The sequence below is a fragment of the Rhipicephalus microplus genome, unplaced genomic scaffold, assembly GCF_043290135.1.
Source record: "Rhipicephalus microplus isolate Deutch F79 unplaced genomic scaffold, USDA_Rmic scaffold_121, whole genome shotgun sequence".
NCBI classification, from domain to species: domain Eukaryota; kingdom Metazoa; phylum Arthropoda; class Arachnida; order Ixodida; family Ixodidae; genus Rhipicephalus; species Rhipicephalus microplus.
The window spans coordinates 437,251-449,409 of record NW_027464693.1 but is presented as its reverse complement, the minus strand read 5'-3'; the positions used below and the strand labels follow the sequence as shown (position 1 = coordinate 449,409).

At 41.0% G+C, this 12,159-nt stretch overlaps 1 protein-coding gene across 1 annotated transcript in view; it reads left to right on the top strand.

The window, feature by feature from the left end:
* Window positions 1–11,786, top strand: part of LOC142790713 (uncharacterized) — a 110,925-nt gene extending 99,139 nt beyond the window's left edge. The window contains exons 11-12 of the mRNA XM_075885332.1: window positions 1,624–1,766; window positions 11,123–11,786. The gene's annotated coding sequence lies outside the window, so the exon portion shown is untranslated. The remainder of the gene's footprint in view (window positions 1–1,623; window positions 1,767–11,122) is intronic.
* Window positions 11,787–12,159: the final 373 nt, after the last annotated feature.

Sequence of the window (12,159 nt, the reverse complement as noted above, 5' to 3'; positions counted from 1 at the left end):
CAAATTTTTAAACCTCTGCTCATACTGGATGTATTCTAAAAATTTTTTGTTGCAGGTGAATTAGTGAGGCAAAAACTTTTTTAGGAAATTCATTTTTTGGCTACTTGAAAAAGTGTTGCAGGGCCCCTTTGCATGAACGTATTACCCCCAAATTCATTCATCATTTTATTAGGCTTAGAAGCTTCTTATGACAACTTCTGTGCTCTAACTATAATAAATATTAAAATGCTACACATTTTACAGGTTATCACTCACATCGTATTGAAACTCAAATCTCACTACTATTCAAAATTCTTTCGACTTCCTGTGAATAAAAAAAAAAAGGCATTTGCATAGAGCCCCTATTTCAGTTTAAAAAAATACTGATGATAAATATTCTCATTTTGTTTTTATATGCGATACATACCATTCGATTTCGATTCGAAATATTCGCTTCGAACCTGAAATCCATCATTTGCACAAGCATACCATATTCATCAAAGCATCGGACCCTTGCACACTGATTTTGGTTTGCCCCAAGTTAAGGGGGTGATCACAAGAGCATCTAGACGTAGGTGGCAAGATAGATACTTAGATGGGTAGATATGCAGAGACACATAGAGGGCGGCTGAAAGTGCCTGCACTACACAGAGAGATGCTTTGCATTCCAAAACCATCTATGGCGAAAAATTATGCTAGTACTGCAGTGTTTTGTCACCTATCTCTTGTCTGAGCCCTATGCTGGTTACGTGTGAATTGAACAGTTCCACTGTTACTTTAGGAAAGGTAGAGTTTATGGATCTTTTTAGGATTGCCCCCTCTCGAAGATATTGTCATTATGCTACATATTTCACCAATTGATGAGAAGCAACAGTGTAAATTATTCTGTGCCGCATAAAATTGTATAACTGTTGAACCCGCTTATAAGGATGCTATGTTTAACAATATATCTGTTATAACAATGAGAAGCTGCTTTATTGTCAACTTCCGTATGTTTTCATGTGGAAATAAACCAGCTTACAGCACTGCCCGCATGCCATATTCTCAGTATAACAATCAATTCTGGCTCCTGGGTGTCCGTGCCGAAAGGTAATGGAACCTGAACGGGTTGAAGAGAAAGAACAGAATGAGAAATTGAAGCTGCTAAACCTCCTTCCCACAACTCCCATGTACCCCAGGGCTCCTTTGCACTCTCGTTATGCTTCATCACATAGCTTTGTCGTACTGCGGCAAAGTGTTTTGGCCCTTCCGCAGGGCTGTCTTCCAAGAACGTTAATGCTTTCAGCTGCCTTCCTTTTAGAAGCCGTCAGATGTGGTGCTTGTCTGTTTCCACATCATTCACACAGGGGCTATTGCTGCAGGAGTAGCTCGAAAACGCATTTTACGTGCCGCATCGGCATGCACTCCTCCGAGATTTGGTGAAGCAATGTCATGAAATCATCGCTGCCGGGAGCACAACTGTGAATGCACAGTATTTGTTGCAGGCATATTAATTTGGTTTTCTAATTTTTTGATGAGTGAAAGGTAAAGAAAGTAGTGGTGTGTAGGTGTTGGGGAACAAACTGCGCACTGTTATTAGCTGAGTGCAGTGGCTGTAGTATTAGTGTCACTCAATGAAGTGGCACTTGGTTTGTCCCTGTGCAGAGCCAGACACTGTGCGGGACGCATGCATCCGTGTGTGTCACGTGCGAAATCTTCTTTTGTACCTGGATCCGGTGATGCCTGCAGTGGCCTTGACTGTTATTCCTTGGCCTTGCTCACTGACGCCCCACGAGGAGATATACTGGGTGAGGAGGAATTTTGTGTTGTTTTATGTGATTGGACTTTTTTTAACATTCTGTTCCTTAATTCACTTTCCTGTACATACAGATCCTAGTACATATATATCCTTCTGTCAGAGTTCACAGAATTGAATTTACACGTACTTGACAAAATCCTCTTATATTGCGCCAAACTTCGCAATTCTTGGGTCCTGGGGTGTCTATCACCGGCAATCACACCGCCAGCGTGTCAAAGCATGTGCAGCTTGACCCTGAGGCCGCCATAGTCACTATCACTACCATGCACCAAGGATTATTCCGCTGAATACTGTATTTACCCCCATAGTTTGTACACGACGAATCGTACCCAACACTAAGGGGGTAGTGTCATGCTTGCAATTAAGAACTCCATATTCAATTAAGAACTGCTACTCATTTTCAAAAAGAACTAGAAGCCGTGTGGTCATGCGTAGAGATTGGCCATCACAAATTTGTATTTGGTGTGTGTTACTGTACGCCCTCCTATCCTCCTATCCGTCTAGCTTTGTATTCGAGCTACATGATGCACTTCACCATGTCTTTACGCAACACCCATCCACACCTATTTTGCTCTCAGGCGATTTCAATTTCCCGAGTATATGCTGGTCTCATGACCCTCCTTTATCTCTCGCTTATTCTTCCGAGGGCAAGGAATTTCTCGATCTTTGTTATATATTTTCCTTGTCGCAGATGGTAACTCAACCAACAAGAATTACTCATGAAAGAGCTAATACTCTTGATCTTTTTCTAACTACTCATCCGGAGCTTGTGTTATATGCTTTTTACCTACCTGGCATAGGTGACCCTTTGCTACTTTCGTTAGATATTAACATTACGGTATCAAAATCGGCTCATATCACTAAGCTGATTCAGGATTACAATAAAGCTAACTTCGATGCCATTAACAAAGAACTGTCCAGATTTCTTAGCCTTTTCTTGAACAAATTCGATAACTGCACGGCCGATGTAAATTGGAATTTGTTCAAATTAAAAATTCATGAACTGATAAACAAATACGTTCCTTTACGCAAGCTGTCTTCAAACCTTAACCCGCCGTGGTTTAACATTAACCTTAAGAAACTGTCCAATCGCAAAAAATGGCTCTATTGGGCAACGAAGCAGTTTCCCTCCGAAAATCATATTACTTCACATAAAGTTGCTAACTCTCGTATAAGCGCACTAAAAAGCGCTAAATTTAAATTCCTTCAGCACACTTTACCTTCTATGCTTATCACTTGCCCAAAGAAATTTCGGCATGTTGTCAGACCTACCAAAGATAATTCTATTCGCCTAGTTGATTGTAGTGGTTGTGTTGTCCCTGATGCCGAGTGTCCTCATGTGTTAAATGACATTTTCAACCGGAACTTTGTCGGTTTTTTTATTTTTATTGCCCAGAGAAGCCTCCTCTAACTATTTACCAATGGATCCCATTATGATTTATTCAACCGGCATTGCTAAAATAATTGAATAATTAAAACCTTCTTGTAGTCCCGGATGCGATCTAATCACTACAAAGTTTTTTAAAAGCACTCTTACTTACTCATCAATAATATTGTCTAAACTTTATCAATAGTTACTGGATACTCGTGAATTACCGTTCGACTGGAAGGTCGTGAAGGTGGTTCCTCTGCACAAATCTGGAAGCAAAGAGTCTCCTTATAATTATCGCTCCATCTCATTGACAAGTGTCCCATGTGAAATTCTAGAACATGTATTGTTTTCTCATCTTGCAAGGTTTCTTGATTCTAACTCATTTTTTTTCGTGTGCATAACATGGTTTTCGCAAAACATTTTCATGTGAGACAGTTGCTAACCTTTACCTATCAACTTCATGTCATTTTGGATCGTCGTTCACGTGTCGATTGCATTTTTCTAGACTTCGCTAAAGCTTTCGATAAGGTAAGCCATAAACTCCCACTTTTCAAGCTTAGCAAACTAAACCTTGATCACAATCTTTTCGCCTGGTTAGAGCAGTTTCTTCTTAACCCTTCACAGTTTGTATTGTACAATGACCATGAATCTTCACTTAGTCCTGTTTTACCTGGTGTGCCCTAAGGTTTCGTTCTTGGTCCTCTTCTTTTTCTTATTTGTATTAATGATTTGCCATATTGTGTTTCCTCTAACATCCGCCTATTTGCTGATGACTGTGTTATTTCTCGTGAAATAAAAAATGTTAATGATACTAACATATTGGAAAATGATATCGCTGCCATATCCAATGGGTGCTTGAAATGGCAAATGTAACTTAACACTACTAAATGCAAGGTTTTGCATGTTTCGCGGTCCACGCTTTCTTCCCCTGCTTACTATCTAAATAACACGCCGCTCGAAAACGTTACAACTTATCGTTACTTAGGTGTCAATATTTGTGATAATCTAACCTGGTCTTTGCATGTTGAGAATTTACTTAACAGCGCTAATCGCATGTTAGGCTACTTATGCCGCAACTTTCGTTCCGCACCGGTCTCACTGAAAACACTTTTATACAAAACATTAGTTAGGTCAAAACTGGTATATGCAGCTTTAATTTAGGATCCCAGCTCTGAAACTTTCATTAAATCATTAGAACTAGTCTAGAACAATGCCGCTCGTTTCATTCTTCACAATTACAGCAGAACAGATGGTGTTACATTCATGAAAAATTTCTTGCAGTTACCTCATCTGGCTACCCATCGCAAACACAGTAGGCTTTCCTTGTTCCATAAAATTTATTACCACAACTCTATTCTACGCCCAGCTCTCAATTCCCCACCGCCGTATGTTTCGTCCCGCACTGACCACCCTCACAAAGGAGGCATTATGACGTGCCTCACTAATACTTGTTTTCAGTCATTCATTCCTTGTACATTGAACCAATGGAACCAGGTTCCCGGACCAATTGCTGGCATTCAAGATAATGATCGCTTCTGCACTGCATTATTAACAATGTAACAGATTTTAAGTGTATATATTTAGTTGTTGTTGCTGCTGTACTTTATTTCTTTGTTGTATTGCTCCCCCTACATGAACCCATACTCCCCTCTGTAATGCCCTTGGCCTTGAAGGTAAAGTAAATAAATAAATAAATAAAACAAAATATTAATGTTACCTCTGTGACCAGCCGAATGTGCCCTGCGCAGCAGGTATCCAACTAAGTTCGCTATGACAAACCTGACAACAAAAATACAGTGTTGGATGGCGGCGCATAAATATTGCAGGAGCACAACACACCATCGGTGCGGTTGCGCGTTGCATGGCCTCCGAGATGATGAGTGCATGGCATGCACTTTATGGTGGCATGTTTCTACACCGCACGCCCGCTATTGCGGAGGCCATGCGCTTTGTTTTCTTGCCACTGTGCTTGCATGGCGCTATAAGCAAAGAAGTTTCTTCTGCATTTGACAGATGGCGCTCTGCTGCAAAAGGCACGATTTTTAAATTTTGATTGACGTCGTCCGAGCTCGTGCTGCTCGCAACTGTTTAGCATGATTGCTAAACTATGTTTTGACTTCTATTGCATCATTATTTTGTAATATAATGGCTTGATTTAATGTATAGATATATATAGTTTTGATCGTCAATGGCATTAGTTATCATACCCAAATAAAATAAGTAGGTGGATTAAAATTTTTTTCTTTTTTTGAGGACCAAGTTGGGGGGTGTGTTCATGACGATAATAAGTACAGTAACAGCGTTTCAGTAACAAGAATATGGTGTCGTTCGGCTGAAAATTGCCATTGTGGATATTTAAGGAAAAAAATAGCACCTACTTGCACAATCTTGTTCTTTTCAGGTTGATGGAGTACGGGCAGTTCAATTTTCTGACTAGCAGTTTTAGCTGAATTATCAGAATTCAGAAAATCTCATCACCAGACCCTACTGATGTTTAGTGCTTTTGAGTTGGGAGCTCTTTAGTGTGCTCAGATTTGGGTGCACGTTAAAGAACCCCAGGTGGTCGAAATTTCCGGAGCCCTCCACTAGAGCGTCTCTCATAATCATATGGTGGTTTTGGGGCGTTAAACCCCACGAATCAATCAATCAATCAATCGAGTTTGGAGCTCTTTTGGTGTGGAGCACCTTCAATTCTTCAGTCGAGTGCAGTACCGATTGTGCTATAAAAGTTCAGAATCAAATTTTCTAAGCTAGAAACGCACCATGGCTGCCATTTTTTTTTTTTTTTGTAGCACCTCCTCATGACTAGGTTGACGGCACATATTTATAGTTTCGCGAAAATGGGGGGAGTGAAGTCAAAAGATAGCCAGGAGGTATGTTTTGTGCTACCGGCCTAAAAATGATAGCCAAATTGTTGCACATGTTTAAACCTGGCAAGGTTGCTTCAAAAACTGCTCTTAGTTCCTTTCGGCTTAACTGATTTGCAACTTCCAGGTACCGTGGTGCCGCTGAGCTGTGGCAGCTGGAAGTTCTGATGAGATGATTGAAGTTTTGGACCTGCTTCAAACAGCATATGTTGCTGCTTGTTTTCCCGCGTTTGTAATCGTTTTGCAACGTTGTCAACGGCCTTAATATTACTGTGAGCCTTTGAGTTTCTCAAGTTAAAGGAAAAGTTTGCAAAAAAAGAAAAAGCCAACCGATTTCACTGCGAGCCTCAATGCTCCCAGCCTATGTACACCGTGAGGAAAAGTTAGCCACCTGTTCAAATTGGCATCCCAAATAGCTATGACTGGTTAAGAGGGTTAATTTTAGCAGGCACCCTCAGGTCACGGGATTGAATCCCGGCTGCAGCAGCTAGATTTTCAGTGGAGGTGAAAATGCTCTAGGCCCATGTGCTCAGATTTGGGTGCACGTTAAAGAACCCCAAGTGGTCGAAATTTCCAAAGCCCTCCACTACGGCATCTCTCAATCATATGGTGGTTTTGGGACCTTAAACCTCAAATATAAGTCAATTAAATGTAGCAGGCAATAACTAAGGCCCGTGTATGTATGCAGCACCCATTTTGTGTACGAGTGCAACAATTTCCAGGTTTGCTATTCTAGCGCTTAGTTCTTTTGCTCAACATAGTTGCTGGGCAAAGAGTACCAGAAATAAACTAGGAATGCCTTCCACCTCTATAATAGAATGAATGGACTGGTTTTAAAACGTCTGTCACATCATTACACATCTGAAGAGTTGGCGAAGTGCCTCCATGACCTTCACATCTGCAGCAATTCGTGTTCGGTCTTACATGCTGATGGTGTTTTTTTTTTTTTTTTGTAGGACTGCCCCGCACCATGCTATCTTTTGTACTTCTCAAACACCGAAACATAAAGTAGTAGTAACAGGCACGTTACTTCTTAAACACAGTGCATATTACCACTAGTTTCGAATTCGTTGCTTGCCGAATTCATTCTCTTGATATTCTTTTGTTGTTCTTTCATTCATGAAAACACTCTGAATTAATATTGCCGGTAATATGACATACCTCAGTTGGTGCTTGTGCTTCGGTATTAAAAAAATTTTTTTTTTCGTCTGCTTATTCTAATTGGAGATTTTAGTTGAGCTGTACAAACTTCGCACAGAATGCAATGCAAGCAATACTGTAAGATAAAGCGCATCTCGGAAAATGTTGCTGGCATTACTGAGAAATTTGTACTGAGGCTCCCATGATAATATTTTTCCGACATGACACCAGGCATTGCACGCGATTACGTACAGCTAGCAATGTTAAGATCGTAGACTGCCTTATTTACAATTTTGTGCATGTTTGCTTGCCCAACGTGCTACACTGCATTTATTTACTTAAGGTATGTCACCACCTTTGAATACGAATTTTTTTTTTAAACGCATTTTTTAATTTTTATATTCCAAGAATCCCCAATCATTCAAAAATATTTTGCCGAAAGAATTATGTTTCTATCTTATTTAGTTCCGAAGTTATAGCCAATTTTCGAACATGTGGTGAACGGTTGCGAAACCGAAACTAGTGTTGTGTGCTAACAGAAACTGATAAGTTAGCGAACATCAGTGGCAAATGTTGTAATTTTTCTGTTATGTATTGGTTTGATAACTATAAACTTGTTTAAAGACAACCTAGAAGTCTTTGTTTTTTCAAACATTGCACTAAATATCCGTAAGGGGGACGCGTCAAGCTACGAGAGTCTCTGTTGTTTACTTTGCGCGCGCTTCATGCTGCTGCTGTTAATTCTGCGTAGTTTGTATTTTTTACTCGTGATATCTTTAGTAGCAGTAGTACAAATATAGGCTGAACGTTTTTGTAAGCAGGTATGGTGAAGTTCAGGGTAAAAAGACGGCTGAAACAAAAGTTCATTGGCAATCGACACACTGTGAATGCTCCGACCGTCGGCCATGTGGACGGGGATGTATCCGCGAGTGCTGCGAAGCTTGCGAACTTGGACGACAACTGTGAAGTGCCGATGCCAGACCCTTTACTGCAGGGTAATAGGATTATTGTTATGGAGATTCTTTCATCTGTTTTTGCAATGCTCGCCTGCCCGGAATGCAAGAACACCTCGCTGAGCCTGGAGGAGTGCTCCCAGCATGGAATATCCTTCTCATATGCTGTTGTGCGTGGTGCATGCGTATATGTACGCTCGTTTGAATCATCAAAGAAGACAGGAAGTTCTATTGAGAACAACCTGCGTCTGGTATACGCAATGCGTCAGCTAGGCAAGGGGTATTCTGGAGCTGTGACACTTGCGAAAGTCATGAACATGCCGCCGTCTGGCATTCTGCCTACCAAAAGATATCTGCAAAGCTTTGTAAAGCTGCGGAGAATTTTGCATCTAAATCAATGATGAATGCCGCTACTGAAGTGCGTTGTGTTGTGCGAAGTGCTGAATGTGGTGTGCCAGGTGACGGTACGTGGCAAAGGCGAGGGCATTCCTCATTGAATGGCTGCGTGTCTTTGATATCGATTGATACTGGGAAAATTATTGATGTAGAAGGCATGTCAAGCAAATGCAGGGCATGTCATTCGAAAAGCAAGTTGAGCCCCACAAGTGCTGAATTTCTGGAGTGGAAGGCAAACCATACTCAGTGCCAAGCCAACTATACCGGTAGTGCTGGTGGTATGGAGGCAGTAGGTCTCCACCGGATGTTTGAGCGTGCAGAAAGAAGTCGTGGTTTGAAATATGTAGACTTCTATGAAGATGGCGACTCCAAGAGCCATGCGGCCATAAAGGACATATATGGGCCAAATAGTGTGCGCAGACTTGAGTGTATCGGGCACGTGCAGAAGCGTGTAGGATGCCGCCTACGAAAGCTCAAAAAGACTGTTCGCGGACTTGGAGGGAAAGGAAAATTAACAGATGTTCTAATTGACAGGCTGCAGAACTATCATGGTATTGCCATCAGAACAAATGTGGGAGACTTGCAGGCAATGAAGCAAGCCACATTAGCGAGCCTGTTCCATTGCAGTTCCACAGATGAAACTCCAAGGCATGGTTTGTGCCCTCTTGGCCCTGAGAGTCGGTGTGGTTTTAACCGACGGAACGCACTGGGAAGTGGATACTACAAGCACAAGGGAGGCCTATCTAATGAGGTACTTAACAAAGTGAAGCCTATGTACGCTGACCTTTGCACGGATGAGCTTTTGAAGAAGTGCCTGCACGGGAAAACCCAAAACGCCAACGAGTGCTTCAACGGTATGATTTGGCTACGGGTTCCCAAAGACGTTCACGTGAGCCTGCCCATCCTACTTTTTGATTTATACGATGCTGTGTGCCACTTCAATGATGGTAACAGAAGGGTACTGGCTATTTTGAAAGAAGCAGGCATCGAACCTGGCCACTACACTATCGTAGCATGCTACACTAGGGACCAGCACCGTGTAAGGAAGGCCCAGCGTCGGTCGACTGGCGAAGCAAGACAACACCGGAAGAAAAGACTGGCAGCAACAAAAAGCTAAAAAAGAGCTCATGGCATCTAAGGAGGGCCCTACCTATGTGCCTGGTGAATTTTAACTGTGTAGGGCGCCATCATCCTGTTGTACAAGCATTGAAAAACTTTAAACTCGTGTTGCTCAAAACTTGATTTTTTGCACTTTTTTGTTACACCAGCTTTTGTTACACCAGCAGTTGTAACTTCATGACCAATAAATCTTTTTCAATGAAACTTTGTATGTTCGTTCCTTTATTACTAAACTGTGCAATGAACTAGGATCAATAAAAACGATTGGTACGTTTTTATGTAAAAATGCTTTAGTTGAAGCATTGCAGGGAAAAAACACCATTTTTTTGTTTTCCTTGGTATTTTTACTGTAACTTGATTCCCAATAGTCAAATGGCAAAGATCCTAGTTCATTGCACAGTACCATGAGTTGGCTACCTTTGTGCCAAAAACTTTATAATTCCGGCGCTCCGTTCTCAAGTTATGACTGTTCGCGTAAAAGCCAAGTTTGGGCAATGTTTTGTCAATAACAAATCCAATTCTGATTTTTTTCACCCTTTTCTGCATATGAACATCATTTAAAAAGATCCTTTATAAGCCCATTTTAAAATAATATCGTAATGGTCAAAATTAAAAAAAAATTACAAAAAGGTGGGGACATACCTTAAGTTAGTGCTCCTCTACTTTCTCAAAAACATAAATCGAAGGGCCACCGAAACACGGAGATTTTGCACTCTTTGCCAACGGTGTACTTTCTGGTACCGTTCCTCTTAGGGCGATCATCTCAATGACTGCCATGTTGGATGAACAGCCGCGCCACCTATAGGTCGTGAAAGTTGCAAAGAGCGTCCTATCTGCTGTTTGACGTCAAGCATATGGCACCGATAGCTCTGAAGAAAGTGGGCGCAGGCCTTTGTATTTTTGCTCCATTTTGGGATGCTCTCTACCACACACGACTGCAAGATTTGGTTGAAATATTATAGTGTCTGCTTTTTGCAGGGTGTGTTTTCTCGTCAAGCCCAAGGGATAGTTCAAGACAAGATATTACAGCCACTACCGCAGATAGGCTTAAGTAGATTCGAAAGGGAATAGATTGTTCTACAAAATAGTGTCTGCTTTTTGCAGGGTGTGTTTTCTCGTCAAGCCCAAGGGATAGTTCAAGACAAGATATTACAGCCACTACCGCAGATAGGCTTAAGTAGATTCGAAAGGGAATAGATTGTTCTACAAATCTGTTGCACAAGGCAGTTCACTTGCATCAAATATAGCAGCAGGTATTGCCTAATACACTGCATAATGACTCTTGTATGAGTTTTCTGCTAAACATGACATGCTGTTATGTTTGATTTGTGTCATTCTTCGTGATTACTGCGAGTACCCTGTACTGTCCTCACTGAAAGATATTGCATTCTTTTGTATGAATTTTTCCGTTCTTCCAACATCTTATGTGGCAGTTGCCAAGCCTTCTGTTTTATTATCAAGTGAAAGAGAAACTTTCTTTTCTTATTTTTCTGTGCAGGCTTGCAGTTTATGCAGAGAAATTGTGGCCGGACGCCATCAAAGCTCCAGCATGTTCCCAGAGAATAACGCGAGGCTGATTCAGAGGCATGAATTTGTTCATGGGCCTGCGAGCAAAATGTATGGTTTTTAATACTTTTTTATTTGTTTTTGCCACAAGAACTGTGGGTGACACTCAGATGCATTTGTGTCACGTGGTTTCCACTTTTTTTTTTATTTGCAGCTTTTTTACTGTTGTCTGCAAAAAAAAGCATCTACAAATAATGCGTCACAAAGGTAACACTTTCTGCCAAGCAGTTTGCTGTTATAAAATCTAAAAAAAAGTTTCTTGCTTTGAGGAGGCATAGTGGAATCTCACATTCTATATATAATATCCTTGAATGACCATTGCATCCTTCAAGCTTGCATCTGGACGGTTCGGCTTGTTCTCGTTCCTAAGGCTATATTGTGGGTTTAGCACAGGCCCTTCAACAGCATGCCTTCTTTTCTCAAGGCGTTGGAGACTGTATATTCTGAAGTTCTTGTGATGGCCTTCTTCGCTTTCTTGCATTTAGTGTAGATGTTATGAGTGTGCTTCTTCGATCTCAAGTCGGAAGTGCCTTAAGTTCACTTCTTTGACTTCATTTTAATCTCTTAGAAGTTGAGAAGAAAGTTTTTTTTGTGAACACTGCCCATATTTTTACCGTATTTTGCAACTACTTCCGGTTCTTTCACAGGGAATCCAGGCGCTTAGATTTCCCAGACTATTTCTAACTTCCTTTTCATTACTGATACTGATTCTTCTCGGAAGTGGTGTAAAAAAGACGCAGAGTTAAAGTAATTATCAAAATAAAGCTGATAATTACATCCAAGCGAAACTTTTTTGAACATTGGACCGCAGACTAAAAAATCAGTGAGACAGTATTTTTCACTCATCATTAATCATGCTTGCCTCATTGTGACATATTCTAATGTAATCAGAAAAGTTGAGCGACTTGTCAGCCAGATAACAAGTTGAATGCTGTCAACTTCTTTAAATCAAAACTTTTGACAAGTTAC